The sequence below is a fragment of the Coregonus lavaretus genome, assembly GCF_964263955.1.
Source record: "Coregonus lavaretus genome assembly, chromosome: 4".
Lineage (NCBI taxonomy): Eukaryota > Metazoa > Chordata > Actinopteri > Salmoniformes > Salmonidae > Coregonus > Coregonus lavaretus.
This window is the reverse complement of record NC_139991.1, coordinates 41,289,791-41,311,456: the sequence shown is the minus strand read 5'-3', so window position 1 is coordinate 41,311,456 and position 21,666 is coordinate 41,289,791.

The window sequence follows — 21,666 nt, the reverse complement described above, 5'->3', positions numbered from 1 at the left end:
CGTGATTGCTAAAATGACTGAACTGTAATCTGGTAAAGACAAACCAATATGTTGACCTTAGCCATATAAATTAGTAGGCCTATACACCCACACACTATGAGAGAGCTACACAGAGAAACATTCTTTATGTAGAAAGTGGGCAGTTTTTGGCGCTGGGAAGAACAATAACCAGGAGTGTTTTAACTCCATTAGTTCAACAGCATTTACTCTTTGATACAGCTACAAGCACAACGGGCAGCTAATGGCTTTTTCATTGTAATCACCCCAAACGGAGCTAAGCACGTTGGGCCTGGAGAGCGACGCATGAATCACCTAGCTAGTTCCTTTAGTCTAGGTAATTACAGCAAAGCAGGCAGCCTCATAACTGTTAGTGCCTTAGCAGCATGGCTGGTAAATGATGCCTCAATTACAACCACAGACAGCCCCACTCTAAAGACAAGCCTGGTCCCAGTCCATGTTCTACTGCTAAGACATTTTTCTCCTCAGTCTCACTTCTGTTGTACACATGATTTACAATGTGAGTAAATCCTTGTGTTATGAAAGGGGAGGGGGCGCATTTTCATCTAATAACTGTAGCCTGGTTGTTGAAATTCACAACTTCCGTTATTTATTGAAAACCCCGAACAATGTTTAAATTAGGCCTATTTAATGAATGCATCAACAGGTACTCTACAACAACACCCTCCTAACACCTAGTTTATCAACCCCCCTCCTTGTAGCTGAGGGATGTCAGGGGCATTGTCCCAGACTAATTTGTGCCTGTCAGAAGCCGACCATATTTTATTCTACCCAATCAAAGAGAATATCATGAGGGACACTGGCAGACAACAGGGTGGGAATGGAGGCTGGGGGAAAGCAATGCAATTTTCCACAGCATCTAAATCAACCACTGGACTCAGTTTATTCATCTCCATGGGAATTAAAACAATATGGCCGCCGCCGGCAGGGCGTTACATCTACGATTGCACAGCATCCCCTCACTGTTGAAAATTAAGTAAGGGCCCAATTCAATCAAATCCACATTGCAGTATTTACACGGTACAGCATAGATATATCCTCTTCCCTCTGTCAAATAAAATCTGAGAATGGTTCTGCAGGGAACTGTAAAAACTGTAAGCAGTAGGAGACTTACTATGATGTTAAATAACTGATTTTGTTATTATTTTTCAATCATGATTGAGAGATTGCACTGTAGACAGCCTTTCTGTGAAGTGAACCAAGCTCCAGCCTGCTGAATGAAATGAAATAACTACAACAGAATAGCAACCTATGTTCAAAGCACTCTGTTAATGTAGCAGCCCAATCAATATCTGGAGAGCAATGAGAATACCAAGGTTGAGCCGAGCATGAGGTTTTTCATTTAACATCACTAAATGTATTTAGAGGTGCAATTTCAACAATCAAAAAGGCATCGCTCCAAATAATCTGTCAAGTTCATTTCAGCCTTGCCACTTTCACCTTTTCAGTAACGAAAAAAAAGATTGAACAGAAAATGAAGACACAATATATCCCTCTGTCTGGCATTCCTTTATTCTGTATTTTATTCTCTTTTCTAAAGTAGACAGGGAACAGCTCCACAAGGCTTTCTGTGTGATTAACTGTTTCCAAAAATACACACTGAAATATGGACAGTTTAAATGTCCTTGCTATTTGCTTCCTTTCAATGAAGGTGTCTGTCTGGAGCAGGCGGAGGTGCTGGGAGATTAATTGAGTCTTGGATGCTTTCTGTCCAATGTGGCTTCCAGGGGACACGGGCAGAGTTGAGGCCTGGACAGGCCAAAGTAAAGAGACTATCTCATTAATATATGATTAATAGCCACTGGCCGGGTGATTAATTAGTGTTTGTGACAGTAAACTTTTAACAGGCCTCAATGTCTTCTCCTGGAATGCCCATTTGTCTTTTTTAGTCACCCCCCACCCCCCACAACCCCCTTCGACACACAGCCCTCCTGAAAGATCGAGCAACTTTGCATATTCTAGTCTTGTCCGACTTCATTCCGCTGCTCCCCGGAAGAGCTAGCCAGGAATGAGGGCCCTCCGGCATGATTGATTGCTTTGCTTTTTTATTTGCAAGTTGGAAGTCCAGGGAAGGTTTTACAGCACCTGCTTATTTCTTTACCCCTCTCTTCTTCTGTGTACTTGTTCCTCTCCGTCTTGACGAGGTCCGGGGGCTCATTGGTACAGGAATTTCTTCTGTCTCTGCTTTAGAATTGATTTGAGTCGCTGCTGTATAAGGTTGTGCATTTTTCTCACAGTCCTCTTGTCCTGAATTTGCCCTACACACGCTCACAGACACAGAAACATGCATGCACGCAGGCATACACACACACACGTATGCACGCACGAGTGACACAGACACACACGCACGCTATTATGGGTTACAACGTGTTATTAATGTTATTACAAATCCCTGAGAGGAATGTTTATGCACAAATAGACATAGAATGATCTGTTGTGTGAATGGTGTTGTGTGTGTCCTGTGCATGGTGATCTGTTTTTATTGTGATCTGTCACAGTGTATCAGGTCTGCTTGTGTGTATGGAGACATAAGGTGCATTCGGAAAGTATTCAGACCTCTTGACTTTTTCCACATTTTTTTAACGTTACAGCCTTATTCTAAAATGGATTAAATTAAAATGTAAAAAATCCTCATCAATCTACACACAATACCCCATAACGACAAAGCGAAAACAGGTATTTCAAAATGTATGCAAAATTATATATTAAGAAAAACAAAACAAATTATTTACGTCTGCTTGTGTGTGTGGAGACATATGTCCATTAACAGTTATTATTTCTCAGAGCAGAGAAAGCCACAGATGGCCTCCCTGTTTCACAATGCCTGGAACTTCCTCCTTTCCTCCATCCCTCATAAAAGTGACCCAAAAACACGGTTCTCTGCTGAGCCATAAAAACAAGTGTAAATGATTCACTTTGATTGCTGTTCATTCCAAATTAAGAGTTTGCCATTAACTGTGGACAAAGCGTCAGAGAAGCAGCTGCAGGCTTTACTCATGCCAAAGCCATCTGACAATACTGCGGAGGGTTTTTAGACATGCTCAAAGTCGCCCCAAATACTGCACAGTGTAGACACAGTTGTTGTCTGAGTATGTCTAGATAATATCTGTAGATAAACACTGAATCGTAATGTTCTGATCATAACATTTTTATTTTCTAATTGAACTGATAATAGCAGGTTTTCACAGACAAAGCTCTCTCTGTTTCTCTATATCACAATATATTTTGTCCCCTCTTTCTTTTACTTCGTCTTCGGCCGGAAATATCAACTTTAGGAAAAAGTAGAATTCATCAGAATATATGGCTTTTAATTTAAAAGCCTATCATCCCTTCTATCTGTTTTATTAAGTTTGCGAAGCGGAGAGATGCAGCAGGGGATCAGAGGGTGAGCGCATGGCCACCTGTGCAGGCCGCCTTGCTGTAGCACTCTTATACAATAAAAAGCCTTTTCTGGGAATTTGTTCAAAAAGACGCAGAGTTTTCATCATGGCCATGGAGTGGAGTAACTTTTCTTTAGATTATCTTCATAGTTGATAATCTCTTTAACTACAGGGGTGAGCCGCTACACCTGAACTTCTCTATCCGGGGCTGTCGCAATATCGCTCGATAGCCAGGCCACTAATCCCATCATGCCTTGGGAGGACTTGGCGTGGTCTTCTGTCTGCTCTCTCTCCCCTTGTGCCTCTCGTGCTTCGCCTCTACCTCTCCTCTGGTATTAAAACAGAGAGGGGAGGAAAACAGATTTAGAGTAGAGCCATTTCATTTCAATAACCTGCATGATCCCAGCCTCTTTCCTCTCAGGGTTCACAGGTCAGAGATCAGGGTTCAGAGGAGGATGCCATGTACTGTAAGACTAAGGCCTGTGCTGAGAATGAAGAGCATAAAGGCCTAGCAATGCATAGAGTTAAACCTTGGGCTCCTCAAAGAGAAAACTATAAGGTACAGTATTCAGGTCTTTTAAAGAGCATAAGGGTATTGCCAGCAAGGTGAACTTAATGTAGTCAAAGCAAACCAGGATGTCTATATGTCATTTGAAAGGTGTACAGGAAATGAAAGTGGGATATTTTCTCATAATGCATCCTAAATAAGGGCTGGTAGAAAATAATGGGGAGTTAATCAGATCAGCAGCACTCTAATTCACTGTGTATCGATCAGGCTGATTCCTAATGGGACTTCAGACCTACAGTATATGCTTGTGTGTGTGTGTGTGTGTGTGTGTGTGTGTGTGTGTGTGTGTGTGTGTGTGTGTGTGTGTGTGTGTGTGTGTGTGTGTGTGTGTGTGTGTGTGTCTGATTTCTAATGAGACCTATTTTGAATTACCCATGATCTTACTGCAGGAGGAAATGTCAGTGATGGGCTTCCTATAACCACCACCATCCCAGCCTGTGTGTGTGTATGTGTGTCTGTGTGTGAGCTTGGGGCGTGATTGCATGTGTGTTTGTTTCTATGCATATGATGGCTTTGGGAGAGGGAAGTAGTGTTGGCTAATTAATGAAGGCAGCTGTTGGCTAATTAATGAATAGGAAATTGCTGAGCACCTCGTAGTGTACTGTTCTCCCTTCCCTGCCTGTTCCCTGATTCTCGGTCAATATTCTGTCCTTGTACTGATGAGGATTATTATATAAACAGAAAGGTATTCAGACCAATTGAATTACATTTGCTACAGTGAGGATTGGAAAGTGAATCCCCAGTCGAGCAGCCTCCTCAACTAACATTATTGGAGTTGAAGCTCTTCGACCATTGACGCTCTCTGATTGTGCTTATCCTCTCCTTCTGCATTGGCATCCACAGCCTCCCTCCTCAACCCCAGGACAAAGAGAAGTCTTTGCCATATTTGCAAAATTGTCTTTTTTTTAAGGAATAACTGTACTAATTTCCCATTTAGAGAGATCAATAAAAATGGAGTCCATTTGAGTCTGAAACACAACTACGAAAACAAATACTATGTCTGAAATATATTGTCAAGTATTAAATTCAAAGTAATTACCATTGTAGCATTTATGATTTGATATACAGGCTAGTGATTTTATTAGGCTACACCCTGTACAGGAATGACCTGTTCTGTCCTATAAAATAAAGTAGTGGTACCCATTTTTCTGTTAGTTTGTTTTTTATATAAATACATTCCATATGGCTTTCTTCATTTTACAAAACTTTCATTTGTGTTGTTTACTGTGTCGGCATTAAAACACGACAGGATTTTTTTTTCTTTTGAAATGGGTTTCCTTTCTTAAATGAAAAGAGGAGGGTGGAAGCTGGGTTTTTAATAATACACTTGACATCAGAGCAACATAATACAAGTCCGAATTAAACGTCCCCCGCCTCTTGCTTACTTTTATTAGGAAGCCTGAGATTGCATTGTTCTTTCCCTGACATCATATTGCAGCCCTGCTTTATTTTTGCATGGGATGGGGTTGTTCACCACAGTCCATGCAAATCAAAAGCCTTGATTTATGCACCTATCCCGTGGCGAATGGAACATTAAATTTAATTTTGCTGCTGTGGAGCGGCGCTTCCACCTTGCTCAGGCATTGACACGGTGAACCGGGCCTGCTGTGGCACAGGAATTCATTACTTCTTCCACAATATGCGAAAGCAGCATTTGAATGAAACATTTGTCTCTTGTCAGAACAGTGTAGCATCTACTCTCTCGATACAGATATATTCAAAGTAGAAGGAGGAAAAAGGCCCTCATACTTGACTAACAAAGCAGTGAGGTGCGCCACGGTGGCACATTAAAATGAGGCCTGTTGGATGTGAGTAGCAGAGCAATCTGTTTCTGCTCCTGACCTCCCATTACTCCTTCGTAATGTGGGGGAGAAATGGCACCAAGTACAGTAATGAAATATGTTTTTCCCCCTGGCTACTTTAACTATATGCTTCAAATTTGCACCCAAGAGCCCTTAAAGAAACACTGCAACGCAAAGCTATTTACAGACCAGGGAACGAGATCACTTTTTTGTAGTAGTGGTATGAACATTCATTTTGATAGTCACCTAACAATGAATTTATCTGATTGTGAAATGATTTGATTGTAGCCAACTATCTGTCAATGTTTTAGTTTTGAATTGATAACAATGTGACACCTTTTATTTTACTGTGCTGAGTAGATGAGAAGATGATGATGAACAGCATTGTGCTGAATTCAGTTGAGGCTGATCGTCTGTAGCTAGTGTGTGCTGTGTATATAGGACCACCAGTGGCGTAGTGATAGCTTGCCAGTCTCACTGTTAAAGATAGACACTCAGGGGGAGCATGATATTGAACAAGGGGCTCAGCATACATATATACCTGCATGGCAATAGTTTTTTGGCCACCCAAGCCTGAGGGTCTCTGATGGCCGTTTCAGGGGTTTGAGTGGTGCCACAAGGACCTGAGGCAAAACAGAGGGCAACAGCCCACCACTGCCCTATGGTGAGCTGCTGGACAGACAGATAACAGCCTTATAGCAGTGGATGTGGAAGTAGTGAGGTTGGGTGATTACATGGCCAGTGTGGTGTGGCCTACTGTGACCTTGTGAGAAAGTAAATCCCCCATGCATGCACGCCCATGGTGCGCTGAACACCCCCCTATCCACATCGACGGGACCGCAGTGGAGAAGGTGGAAAGCTTCAAGTTCCTCAGCGTACACATCACTGACAAACTGAAATGGTCCACCCACACAGACAGTGTGGTGAAGAAGGCGCAACAGTGCCTCTTCAACCTCAGAAGGCTGAAGAAATTTGGCTTGGCACCTAAACCCCTCACAAACTTTTACAGATGTACAATTGAGAGCATCCTGTCGGGCTGTATCACCGCCTGGTACGGCAACTGCACCACCCGCAACCGCAGGGCTCTCCAGAGGGTGGTGCGGTCTGCCCAACGCATCACCGGGGGCAAACTACCAGCCCTCCAGGACACCTACAGCACCCGATGTCACAGGAAGGCCAAAAAGATAATCAAGGACAACAACCACCCGAGCCACTGCCTGTTCACCCCGCTATCATCCAGAAGGAGAGGTCAGTACAGGTGCATCAAAACTGGGACCGAGAGACTGACAAACAGCTTCTATCTCAAGGCCTACTGTTAAATAGCCATCACTAGCACATTAGAGGCTGCTGCCTATATACTGTCCATAGATTAGAAATCACTGGCCACTTTAATAAATGGAACACTAGTCACTTTAATAATGTTTACATATCTTGCATTACTTATCTCATATGTATATACTGTATTCTATACTACTCTACTGTATCTTAGTCTATGCCGCTCTGACATTGCTTGTCCATATATTTATTTATATATTCTTAATTCCATTGCTTTACTTAAATTTGTGTGTATTGGGTATATGTTGTGAAATTGTTAGATATTACTGCACTGTCGGAGCTAGAAACACAAGCATTTCGCTACACCAGCAATAACATCTGCTAAACAAGTGTATGTAACCAATACAATTTGATTTGGTTTGATTTGATTTGAATATTCTGATTGACTACTCTACCTCTTCCACTCTTCCTGACTGGGATTCCACCTGAACAGCCACTCTGATGGCAGCACAAAGACAAGAACAGAACAGGTCTAGGCTCAATACACCCCAGCTGGGAAGATAGTGTTAATTTAATATAGAACAAAAAAGAAAGTGAAAAAGTTTAAACTAGAATTTTAACATTTTCCATTTGAGATGACCAAAAAATATAGACTATTGTAATCTACCCCGGGTAAATGAAAATGTTTAGTATGTCCACATCATTTGGCTATTTAGCCCTAAAGTAATTCTAAATGCTATAATGTCTGTTGAGTAATGTACAGTATTGTTCATTCTATCCCTTGTTAGAACAATGTATAATTGTCCAAAGTATCTCTTGTTAGAACAATGTGTCCGCCGGTGAGGATGAGTATCTTTCCCTGTTCTTCAGCCACTGCAGTATTGAGATGACTCCAGGTCCCCTGGGCCCTTCCCCAGCCAAAGTGAGAAGCCGATGCCCAGATGCAAATGACTTCCCAAGGTCCTTGTGATTGCTCATTAACTTTCAGCAGGCATAAGTCCTAACTTTATTATTGACTGCACAGAATACACAATCCACCGACCTCTGCCACCTGCAACTAAATCTCTCCCCACCGATCCATCGCACTGATTACGGGCAAGAAAACTAGAGCCAGCAGTTTAGTCACCTTAAGTGTTAACATGCCTCCCCCACCCTGCCTGCTGCTCACACCTGAATACAAACCCTATACCACCCCATTACAACATAGCTGTACATGACCTCCCTTCCAGTCATCAGTCTCCCTTCAGTACATTTTTGCAGAAGTACTTGCTTTTTAGATTTTATTTAGTTATAAAATCTATGAAGGACAGGGACACCAAGATAGCATATAGTTACAGCGAGGGAAAAAAGTATTTGATCCCCTGCTGATTTTGTACGTTTGCCCACTGACAAAGACATGATCAGTCTATAATTTTAATAGTAGGTTTATTTGAACAGTGAGAGACAGAATAACAACAAAAGAATCCAGAAAAATGCATGTCAAAAATGTTATAAATTGATTTGCATTTTAATGAAGGAAATAAGTATTTGACCCCTCTGCAAAACATGACTTGGTACTTGGTGGCAAAACCCTTGTTGGCAATCACAGAGGTCAGACATTTCTTGTAGTTGGCCACCAGGTTTGCACACATCTCAGGAGGGATTTTGTCCCACTCCTCTTTGCAGATCTTCTCCAAGTCATTAAGGTTTAGAGCCTGACGTTTGGCAACTCGAACCTTCAGCTCCCTCCACAGATTTTCAATGGGATTAAGGTCTGGAGACTGGCTAGGCCACTCCAGGACCTTAATGTGCTTCTTCTTGAACCACTCCTTTGTTGCCTTGGCCGTGTGTTTTGGGTCATTGTCATGCTGGAATACCCATCCACGACCCATTTTCAATGCCCTGGCTGAGGTTCTCACCCAAGATTTGACGGTACATGGCCCCGTCCATCGTCCCTTTGATGCGGTGAAGTTGTCCTGTCCCCTTAGCAGAAAAACACCCCCAAAGCATAATGTTTCCACCTCCATGTTTGACGGTGGGGATTGTGTTCTTGGGGTCATAGGCAGCATTCCTCCTCCTCCAAACACGGCGAGTTGAGTTGATGGCAAAGAGCTCAATTTTGATCTCATCTGACCACAACACTTTCACCCAGTTCTCCTCTGAATCAGTCAGATGTTCATTGGCAAACTTCAGACGGGCCTGTATATGTGCTTTCTTGAGCAGGGGGACCTTGCGGGCGCTGCAGGATTTCAGTCCTTCACGGCGTAGTGTGTTACCAATTGTTTTCTTGGTGACTATGGTCCCAGCTGCCTTGAGATCATTGACAAGATCCTCCCGTGTAGTTCTGGGCTGATTCCTCACCGTTCTCATGATCATTGCAACTCCACAAGGTGAGATCTTGCATGGAGCCCCAGTCCGAGGGAGATTGACAGTTATTTTGTGTTTCTTACATTTGCGAATAATCGCACCAACTGTTGTCACCTTCTCACCAAGCTGCTTGGCGATGGTCTTGTAGCCCATTCCAGCCTTGTGTAGGTCTACAATCTTGTCCCTGACATCCTTGGAGAGATATTTGGTCTTGGACATGGTGGAGAGTTTGGAATCTGATTGATTGATTGCTTCTGTGGACAGGTGTCTTTTATACAGGTAACAAGCTGAGATTAGGAGCACTCCCTTTAAGAGTGTGCTCCTAATCTCAGCTCGTTACCTGTATAAAAGACACCTGGGAGCCAGAAATCTTTCTGATTGAGAGGGGGTCAAATACTTATTTCCCTCATTAAAATGCAAATCAATTTATAACATCTTTGACGTGTTTTTCTGGATTTTTTTGTTGTTATTCTGTCTCTCACTGTTCAAATAAACCTACCATTAAAATTATAGACTGATCATGTCTTTGTCAGTGGGCAAACTTACAAAATCAGCAGGTGATCAAATACTTGTTTCCCTCACTGTACCTTTCTGTTAAGCGCATAATGGAGAAAGCACACATATGAATCAACTTTCAAAGCTAGATTATGACTTGTCATACCAATTTGGTTCATAACAGTTCTACAGAATGACGGTCCCAGGATGAGGATTCCAGACAGGCCTCTTAGAGTGGCATTCAAAGACACATCAGGAAGTAAGTCTATTTATTCTGCACTAGCCGTCCATTCCATTCATACCTATACCTGTTCCATCAAATATTTACCGAGCTGAATGAATTCTCAGCCTGCCATTATATATCTCCTGGCCAGGCTGAGTCGAAGTCTGGATCTCACCAAGCCCAGCGCTTATGCAGATGAGGCACGTTGAATCAACATATTAAAAGCGGCTGACATTTGTCCTGATATATTGAATCGTTAGCGCGACAGAATCACTTAAGCAGGATCCACTAACATCAAGTTTCCTCTCGTTATTGACCCCCACAGGCCAAGCCTGACAAGTGGAACTGCAGCAAAGTTCATTAATAATGTGAAATAAATCAATTGGCCTGGAAATAGTGGAAAAGGTGCAGAATGCAGTGAGGATGTCTCAATTGCAGCACGGTGCTCTTGACCCGATGCTCTACCTGCATTCACCACTACATGCATCTTAATGATCCTCACGCTATTTGCTGTATAGGCCTATGTGAAGTCCATGTTCAAAACAATATAACTGGACATTAAATTATATTATACACTATATTTGACATTATATAATTTTCAACAGAGTATATTTGAAACCAGTCCTTTGGTTCCATAGAATAAGCAAACCCACTGCTTTACCTAGCCATCTACAGTCCAAACACACCCCTTCGGGAGAAGATGGACAGACCAGACCAGAGAAGAAGAAAGCTCCGCTCTTCTGTCACTGAAATAATTCAAGATTAATTGACAGGTTTTCAAAGTGGGTTAGACTGAGTTACTAAAGTGGCAGACCAGTACAGTGAAATTGATAGCGCTTCCAGAACTTAATATTTGGTGGGTTTCTGGGGGGTGGGGTCATTTCTCAGGACATGTGGTTTCTCCAGAGACAGAACATAAACAGAGACTCTCACAATATGAAGACAAATAAACCACGCTCGCCTCGAAACCAACCAAAGAGCAGTTTAGAATTCCATATAGTCATCAATCATTTCCCTGCCTGCGTAGCCCAGTTATTATTGTAATAATTCTCTTAGGAAAGAAATAAGAATATATTACTTTTTTAAATATCTTCTGTGCAGTACCACTTGAATGAACCACAAAACCAAGGTCTGGAGTTAACATTCAAGCAATGAAACCCACTTTTATAAAAGCAAAATAATTTTGTTAAAATTGTGCCATATTTGGTAAGGCTTACTTTCAAAGAACTCAGCCTCATAGCTCAGGCATTCTTCTTGTTAATCCTTTTATAAGATTAATTAAATTAGAATATAAATTGAGCCTCCAATCTCTCATTGAATTAGTTCATATCAAAATTAAGTGTATTTTGTTCTGTTACATTTCTTCTCTTTAAGATTACATTTGAATTATGATTACTCTGTTAGTATGTTAGTTTGAAGTTATTTGTCACTGCAAAAGTGACACACTCATTTTTGCGGCCTGTCTGTCTCCGTCTCTCATTTCTTCATCATTCCTCACTCCATCGATTCCTTTTCTTCATCAACTGCCTACACGGCAACCAGACCTCTCACACCTTGGTAACGATCGGTGTGGCAATGGCAGGCGGAAGTGCAGTGTCAGCCAATCTGGATGTCCTTCAGTGGCTGCCGCTGTCACACTGGGAGAGGTCAGACCTGCTGACAGAGAAGGAAAAAAACAGATCACTTAATTTGCCATTTTCACCTGAAAAAGGGATCAAACTTCAGCCAAGGCAAATGAGGAGGCATACCATTAATCAGGGTGCAATAAGAAATTACAAATGTATTGTTGCATGCAGAGTATAACACTATTTCAAGTGAGGTTGCATGAGTAATGTACTGTATACCTACCTATGTGTACAACGCATCCACATGACTGAACACAGTTCTCCACTATGCCACCTGGTGGATCATGGCAAGTTTTTGGTTCTCATGAGGATATAATGCAGACTAGATGTAACATAGTAAATGTAAATCCGGGACGCTCAAATTAGTATGATATTTTACGTCCCGGATTTAAGATAGAAGGTTACTTAAGGCAAAAACAAAAGGAGGGTGGTTGGTCAGGGTGGATTGGTGGGCATATAATGGGAATGTCTAGCAACCCAAAGGTTGCGTGTTCGAATTTTATCATGGAAACTTTAGCATTTAAGGTAATTAGCAACTTTTCAACTACTTACAATTTTTTAGCTACTTTGCAACTACTTAGCATGTTAGCTAACCTTTCCCCTAACAATAACCTTAACCCTTTAACCTAACTCCAAACCTTAACCCTAACCTTAAACCTTACAGTGCCTTGCAAAAGTATTCATCCCCCTTGGCGTTTTTCCTATTTTGTTGCATTACAACCTGTAATTTAAATGGATTTTTATTTGGATTTCATATAATGGACATAGACAAAATAGTCCAAATTGGTGAAGTGAAATGAAAAAAATAACTTGTTTCAAAAAATTCTAAAAAATAAATAACGGAAAAGTGGTGCGTGCATATGTATTCACCCCCTTTGCTATGAAGCCCCTAAATAAGATCTGGTGCAACCAATTACCTTCAGAAGTCAAATAATTAGTTAAATAAAGTCCACCTGTGTGCAATCTAAGTGTCACATGATCTGTCAGATGATTTCAGTATATATACACCTGTTCTGAAAGGCCCCATAGTCTGCAAAACCACTAAGCAAGGGGCACCACCAAGCAAGCGGCACCATGAAGACCAAGGAGCTCTCCAAACAGGTCAGGGACAAAGTTGTGGAGAAGTACAGATCAGGATTGGGTTATAAAAAAATATCCGAAACTTTGAACATCCCACGGAGCACCATTAAATCCATAATTAAAAAATTGAAAGAATATGGCACCACAACAAACCTACCAAGAGAGGGCCGCCCACCAAAACTCACGGACCAGGCAAGGAGGACATTAATCAGAGAGGCAAAAAGGAGACCAAAGACAACCTTGAAGGAGCTGCAAAGCTCCACAGCGGAGATTGGAGTATTTGTCCATAGGACCACTTTAAGCCGTACACTCCACAGAGCTGGGCTTTATGAAAGAGTGGCCAGAAAAAAGCCATTGCTTAAGGAAACAAATAAGCAAACACGTTTGGTGTTCGCCAAAAGGCATGTGGGAGACTCCCCAAACATATGGAAGAAGTTACTCTGGTCAGATGAGACTAGAATTGAGCTTTTTGGCCACCAAGGAAAACGCTATGTCCGGCGCAAACCCAACACCTCTCATCACCCCGAGAACACCATCCCCACAGTGAAGCATGGTGGTGGCAGCATCATGATGTGGGGATGTTTTTCATCGGCAGGGACTGAGAAACTGGTCAGAATTGAAGGAATGATGGATGGCGCTAAATACAGGGAAATTCTTGAGGGAAACCTGTTTCAGTCTTCCAGAGATTTGAGACTGGGACGGCTGTTTACCTTCCAGCAGGACAATGACCCAAAGCATACTGCTAAAGCAACACTTGAGTGGTTTAAGGGGAAACATTTAAATGTCTTGGAATGGCCTAGTCAAAGCCCAGACCTCAATCCAATTGAGAATCTGTGGTATGACTTAAAGATTGCTGTACATCAGCGGAACCCATCCAACTTGAAGGAGCTGGAGTAGTTTTGCCTTGAAGAATGGGAAAAAATCCCAGTGGCTAGATGTGCCAAGCTTATAGAGACATACCCCAAGAGATTTGCAGCTGTAATTGCTGCCAAAGGTGGCTCAACAAAGTATTGACTTTGGGGAGGTGAATAGTTATGCATGCTCAAGTTTTCTGTTTTTTTTCTTATTACTTGTTTGTTTCACACCAAAAAAAATGTTTAATCTTCAAAGTGGTAGGCATGTTGTGTAAATCAAATGATACAAACCCCCAAAAATCCATTTTAATTCCAGGTTGTAAGGCAACAAAATAGGAAAAATGCGAAGGGGGGTGAATACTTTCGTAAACCACTGTAACCCCTAGTGCTAACGTTAGCCAGCTAGCTAACGTTAGCCACAACAAATTGAAATTCGTAACATATTAAACGTTTTGCAAATTTGTTACAGATTGGATTGTATGTTTTGCAAATTTGTGACAAATTGTGAGAATTGAAATTCGCAACATATTGTGTGAATTGCAAATCTTAACAAATCATACAAATTGTAATTTGTAACATATCCTACAAAATGGGTGATGGACATCCACAAAGTAATACATACCATACTAAATGGAGTGTCTCGGATTTACGATCAGAATAATACGAAATGCTCTGAGACCACATTTCCATACCAGGCCTTGATGCAACCGGTCAGGATGCTCTCAATGGTGCAGCAGTAGTATTTGGAGAGGACCCGGTGTGGTATGCCAAATTTCTTCAGCTGCCTTAGGAAGTAGAGACGCTGTTGCGCCCTCTTGACAAAAGTGGTAGTGTTGTTGGTCCATGTCAAGTCCTCGATAATGTGGATGCCGATGAACTTAAAACTGCTGACTCGCTCTACCTGGTGCTATATAGCCTACTATATCATGCTGTATTTCAATTGTCTGTTTTCCCCCTCTTCTAATGAGGTTATGTTATTGGCTTTTGAGTGGTTCTGGTATAAAATCAAGCCATTTGATCAATTGCATAATGGTAATTATATTATATTCTAAGGTAATTTAATTGCTCTACACCAAGAAGTGGATACATCCTGCTGGCTCAGCTCTCATCTGTCCTACCTCAGCTCTTATGGCTTTGATCGAAGTCATTTTGACCAGGAGCCGGTAGTGCTACCTTGCCTACAGGGTGCAACTCATTTGCTAATTGAAAAGTGATTGACAAATCAGGTCCCATTGCTCCATGACTGGGAATCCCCATTGCCAATTTACAGTGCTATGTCTATGGGAAGACGGTCTTCTATCAAACAGACTGTTTGTCTTACATTGGGTATTTCTAGAACAGAACAGAGCTCCTCAGAAGGAACCAAATCCTTCATTGTAATTCCCTCTGGAAGTCCCGTCCGGTCCTGTGGCTGAAATGTCTTCTGTCAGTGCCTCTGAAGGTGAGTAATAACAAATCTGCCGCCTAATGGCCAGTGAATTAAGCCTTCAGGCAGTATAGACAGCCAGGGGGAGAATGAAGGTGAATGGATGCTCTAGCTGAACAGGGAACTCAGGGTAGGCCCAATCCCCTATTACGGCCTCTTCCTCCTAGCCCCACATCACCTGTCAGATAGACTGGTCCACAATCGACAGAGAAAAACCCTGTGACAGCAGAAGGAGGAAAAGAGGGGTGTAGCATCAAAGCCCCACACTCCCCAGGGGGACCCCTCTGGAGCCTGTCTGATTGTTGTCACTTGTTACAGAGAGAGCTCTACTTGATTAGGTAGAGTGGATCTTAATCGCAAAAAACTAGAGAAGCCACAAGTAATCAGGGACCCTATGCACCCACCGCTGAACAAAAGAAACGGACAGGAGAGAAGAGTGAAAGAGAAGAGACAAAAGTGAGACTTTATGGAGAAGAGATGGGAGAGATTAAAAAGCGGAATGCTGGCTATTGTCACGTTGTGGTTAGGCATGCACATTGCATGGCAGAGAGCAACACTTTTTCTATATGGTACCACAGTCAAAGAGTTAGCCAGAGTTCTAGGGTTCCAAATTAAGGATTGAAGGATGTTCTTAGGCTTCATGTGATGACTAAGAACAGCCATTAGCCAAGTTATTTACGATAATCCATGGGTTCTCATGCCTTATTGCTTTAATAATGTGGAGGATGTTCTAAATGCCGGGGGGTGTTCAGGTGGAAATGCAGAAAAAAGATAAACAAACGTGTGGAAATCTTTGCCCCACCCTCTTTCACTCTCACCTTTGACCTCTCTCTATTTATCGCAGCCTGTGAGTCTGAAGAAAAGGCCAACCTTACTGCTGTGAAACAGGCTGCTGCTATCTCAAAATAATACATCCATGTCGCCTTCCCATCACTCTCCTGTTCAAATGAAGTATCTGAAATTAATCCTGATTATCGCTACAGGGAGGTACTTGTCCCTGATTGAATGGCAGCATTACGGTCAATTTAGCAGCATGCTCTTATCAATGCAGGCTTTACATAGCCCCCGTTTTAAAAAACCTAATTAGCTGGAAAATACATGACAACTCAATTGTGAAGATGGGCGGAAGAGAATGAAGCAGCAATCTCGGTAAATGTCTGCTTGCAATAGATACACTTGTTATGGTGCCTGGCTGCTGCTGTTCTGCTGCTGGGCTGGGGTCTGATAATGGGCTGGATAAAGTTATGCTACTGGTTGTTAAACTAATGCTTTGCACAGCATCTCATTGTTGAGAAAAAAGGATCAGGATAACCTATACATTTTTGGTTTAGCATGTCAGCTATTCATTGTGAAATTATAACATCAATGCCGGGATCAGTGTAAATGTATATAATGATTTTTTTGGCTAAGGAATATATATTTTTCTCCATACACTATACTTCAATTAAAACATGTAGGGGAGACTGTTTAGTATTTTACTCTATTGCTCAGAGACTACTTGATCTAGTCCAGTAATCTGTCTCCTAATCATTCACACCATTTATATGTCTGTACATAAGACGGTCGTACATAATAATTGCCAGGGGCAATTGTAACAGTAGCTGGGGTCAAATGTAACACCCAAAAAATTTATCAAATAAATTAACTTAACTTGAAAAAAATTATGTTTATGAATTGTCATATTATCATAGACATATGTAATGATTTTGCAAGAAGTATAACTATTTATATGTACAGTACGTAACCAATATTCCTCTCAAAACATCTGAATAGTCTGATGGTGCCCAGATTATATATGTTCACAATTTATTTGGCACTCTACAGGACCCCAAGGCTATGTATTTGTATAATAAATGTATAATTCATACAATCCTAAAATTGTAATCACTTTTTTTTTAAATAATTTGGCCTCTTGGCTCAGGTTCATTTTAACACTGCGTTACAATTGCCTCCAACCTAGCAGCCATGACAAAACCTCATGTACCTTGCAAGAGAAAATAAGTGACACCTGTCAATCATGTGAATGTTTAGCCAACATATACAGTGAGGGAAAAATTTATTTGATCCCCTGCTGATTTTGTACGTTTGCCCACTGACAAAGAAATGATCAGTCTATAATTTTAATGGTAGGTTTATTTGAACAGTGAGAGACAGAATAACAAAATAAAAATCCAGAAAAACGCATGTCAAAAATGTTAGAAATTGATTTGCATTTTAATGAGGGAAATAAGTATTTGACCCCCTCTCAATCAGAAAGATTTCTGGCTCCCAGGTGTCTTTTATACAGGTAACGAGCTGAGATTAGGAGCACACTCTTAAAGGGAGTGCTCCTAATCTCAGCTTGTTACCTGTATAAAAGACACCTGTCCACAGAAGCAATCAATCAATCAGATTCCAATCTCTCCACCATGGCCAAGACCAAAGAGCTCTCCAAGCTCTCCATCCCCACCGTCAAACATGGAGGTGGAAACATTATGCTTTGGGGGTGTTTTTCTGCTAAGGGGACAGGACAACTTCACCGCATCAAAGGAACGATGGACGGGGCCATGTACCGTCAAATCTTGGGTGAGAACCTCCTTCCCTCAGCCAGGGCATTGAAAATGTGGATGGTTATTTCAGCATGACAATGACCCAAAACACACAGCCAAGGCAACAAAGGAGTGGTTCAAGAAGAAGCACATTAAGGTCCTGGAGTGGCCTAGCCAGTCTCCAGATCTTAATCCCATAGAAAATCTGTGGAGGGAGCTGAAGATTCGAGTTGCCAAACGTCAGCCTCAAAACCTTAATGACTTGGAGAAGATCCGCAAAGAGGAGTGGAACAAAATCCCTCCTGAGATGTGTGCAAACCTGGTGGCCAACTACAAGAAACGCCTGACCTCTGTGATTGCCAACAAGGGTTTGCCACCAGGTACTAAGTCATGTTTTGCAGAGGGGTTAAATACTTATTTCCCTCATTAAAATGCAAATCAATTTATAACATTTTTTACATGTATTTTTCTAGATTATTTTGTTGTTATTCTGTCTCTCATTGTTCAAATAAATCTACCATTAAAATTATAGACTGATCATGTCTTTGTCAGTGGGCAAACGTACAAAATCAGCAGGGGATCAAATACTTTTTTCCCTCACTGTAGCAATGGGTATTATGCTAGTTTGAATTCATAGACATTAATGCTCAGGACAGTATGAGAAAAATACAAACAGTGGGAAACTTTCACCCCCACCAAAAAAAACATTTGTCCATAAATGTGTAAATAGTGATATATTTGGCTGAAACTTTTAGAGCAAGGAGAGAATCTAAATGGGCATGTACTGAGAGAGTTTCATCACTCTAGTTTATTTCTGTTGCGAGAAATTCAAGGTGTCACAATTGCCCCCTGTTACAATTGTCCCCGGTCTCCCCTATGAATGATGAGTTTCTAGTTGTAAAATAAAAAACTGTCATGATTCAAATGTATTTGAAGCTTTAAGAAAGCATGTCAAATCAAATCTAATCTAATTTTATTTGTCACATGCTTCGTAAACAACAGGTGTGGACTGACACACCTGTTGTTTACGAAGCATGTGACAAATACAATTCCAAACAATGCAGAGAGAAAGAAAATAGAGAAAGAAAAGAAAAGTAAAACACATAATAATAAAAGTAATTATAGATACACAATGAGTAACGATAACTTGGCTTTATACAAAGGGTACCAGTACCGAGTCGATGTGCAGGGGTACGAGGTAATTGAATAAAGTTACAGATAGTAAACAGCATCGTATGTGATGAGTCAAAAAAGTAAGTGCAAAAAGACTCAATGCAGATAGTCTGGGTAGCTATTTTGTTAACTATTTAACTAACTATTTAGCAGTCTTATGGCTTGGGGGTTCAGGGTCCTGTTGGTTCCAGACTTGGTACATCGGCACCACTTGCCGTGCGGTAGCAGAGAGAACAGTCTATGACTTGGGTGGCTGGAGTCTTGGAAAATTTGTAGGGGCCTTCCTCTGACACCGCCTGGTATAGAGGTCCTGGATGGCAGGGAGTTTGGCCCCAGTGATGTACTGGGCCGTTCGCACTACCCTCTGTAGCGCCTTGCGGTCGGACGCCAAGCAGTTGCCATACCAAGCGGTTGCCATACCAAGCGGTGATAAAGACAGTCAAGATGCTGTCAAGGGTGCAGCTGTAGAACTTTTTGAGGATCTGAGGGCCCATGCCACATCTTTTCAGCCTCCTGAGGGGAAAGAGGTGTTGTCGTGCCCTCTTCACGACTGTGTTGGTGTGTTTGGACCATGATAGATCCTTAGTGATGTGGGCACAGAGGAACTTGAAGCTCGCGACCTGCTCCACTACAGCCCTGTCGAATGTGAATGGGGGCATGCTTGGCCTTGCCCTCCGTTTCCTGTAGTCCATGATTCAGCTGCTTTGTCTTGCTGATGTTGAGAGACAGGTTGTTGTCCTGGCACCACACTGCAAGGTCTCTTACCTCCTCTATATAGGCTGTTGTTACGTTCCCCAGTTTCTGTGTTGTAGGTTGTGTATTTTCATGTACGTATTTCAGGAAATGGGTTCCTGAAATTCCCCAACAAGCAGCTGATTGGTCAATGAACATTGATGATTGGAGAGCTGACCCTGCGCCCTCGTCAGGACGCAGCTGTCTCCAATTACCAACTCCTTCTGAAGCTATATAAGCCCCAGTTCTGTTGCTCAGAAGAGAAAAGGGGAACCAGAATTGCTGAGAGTTACAGCATGTTAGTTGTATGCTAAGAGTTTGGTATGTACTGTGTTGTTGTTGCTCTGAGAACCAATTGTAATGTTTTGTGTTAGTTTGTGGCTCAGAGTTTCTTTAATGTCCTGAGTTAGTTTTTTTCTCAGGTTTTGTTGTTGAACCAGTTTGTGCTATTTTTGTTTCATTTGTTCCCAAGGGGGGAAGGGGAAGGCACCTAGGGAGTGCTTAGGCAAGAGGCCCGCGGGCATACATTACCCGTAGAAGTTGACTGTCTATGCACACTAGGAAAGACCTGGGCGGACCATCCCCTGTATTTTGGTTAGTGCACCAGGAGGTGCTAGTTAAGTAAGTAGTGGGTAGGCAGGTAAGGTAGGAGAGGGGGCTTTGATCTTTACTTTCTTTGCTTTGGTTCCGTCCAGCCCCTTTTCCCCAAACTTACCGTGCGAAGGAATAAATTCCCTGTTAACGGTATTCTCTGCCTTTTGTCATCCTTACTCACACCTACAGTCCCATACCTCTTTCACACCACGGAGAGTTGAGTTGTAGCAGGGTGTTGCGTTCCCTCTTCCGAGAGGCGTGCGTAACATAATGGGGGTTCGTCCGGGATTTCTTTAAACCCACCGGACTCTGCTGCACTGAGCTCTCTGAGTTGTGATTGAGGTGTGATGGTAGGTTGTGAGTTTGGGTGACTTGTTTAGTTTGTGTGTATTCAGGAGGCTGCTGTATACAAGATGGCTGCCTCAGCCATCTCCAAGTTCATTGAAGCGCCCTCTGTTGATAGTTTGGTGAGGTTTCGGAAAACAGATCTTTTCACTATTGCTCACCATTATGGAATTGTTGTCCCTGAGAAAGCCCTAAAGGCGGAGCTTTTGGTGCTAGTCAGGGAGGGTTTAATGAGAGAGCGAATTCTCTCATTTCAAGATAAGGAGCGGGAGGCTTCAGGAGAGGAGACGGGTAGACCTTCCGATGCCAAGTCGGAGGACAGGACGGAGGAAGGGGTTGCTCGTACCCCCTTTACATTGCCCCGATTCGATCCTTTATCTTCTGCTTCAGGTCGTTCAAGCGGGACCGCTAGGCTAAAGGTGAGGCTGGCCCGGTTAGAAATGGAGCAAAAAGATAAAGAGAGACAGATGCAGTTTGAACTTGAAATAAGGAAAATGGAAATTGAAAAGGAAAAGGAGGTGAGAATCCGACAACTGGAGCTAGACGCTGGCTTCAGTGCGACTCCACAAACTGCTTATCATCAAGCCCACTTTGATGTAAGTAAAAATATAGCGTTAGTCCCTCCATTCCGAGAGTCGGAAGTTGATTCCTATTTCTTTGCTTTTGAGCGTGTGGCCGCTGCGCTACATTGGCCACGCGAGGTTTGGCCGCTCCTGTTACAATGTAAATTGTCTGGGAAAGCCCAGGAAGTAGTAGCTGCTCTCTCCCTGGAAGACAGTTTACAGTATGATACAGTTAAAACTACCGTGTTGCGGGCTTATGAGTTGGTGCCTGAAGCTTATAGACAGCGCTTCAGGAACCACAAAAAAACATCTCACCGTACTTTTGTTGAGTTTGCAAGGGACAAAGAGTCTCTGTTTAATCGCTGGTGTTCAGCCAGCAAAGCTAACACCTTTGCTGATATTCGGGAGTTGATGCTGTTAGAGGATTTTAAAAGCAACCTCCCTGATAGAATTGTAGTTCATTTAAATGAACAGAAAGTGGTGACATTGGCCCAGGCAGCAGTGTTAGCAGATGAGTACGCTTTGACACACAAGACTGTCTTTGGTGCGCCTCGTTTTGAAGACCGAACGATTACATCATCAGTGCCTCGTTCAGGTCGCTTTTCCTCTGACAACCCTAAGCCTTTTCATGAAAACCGT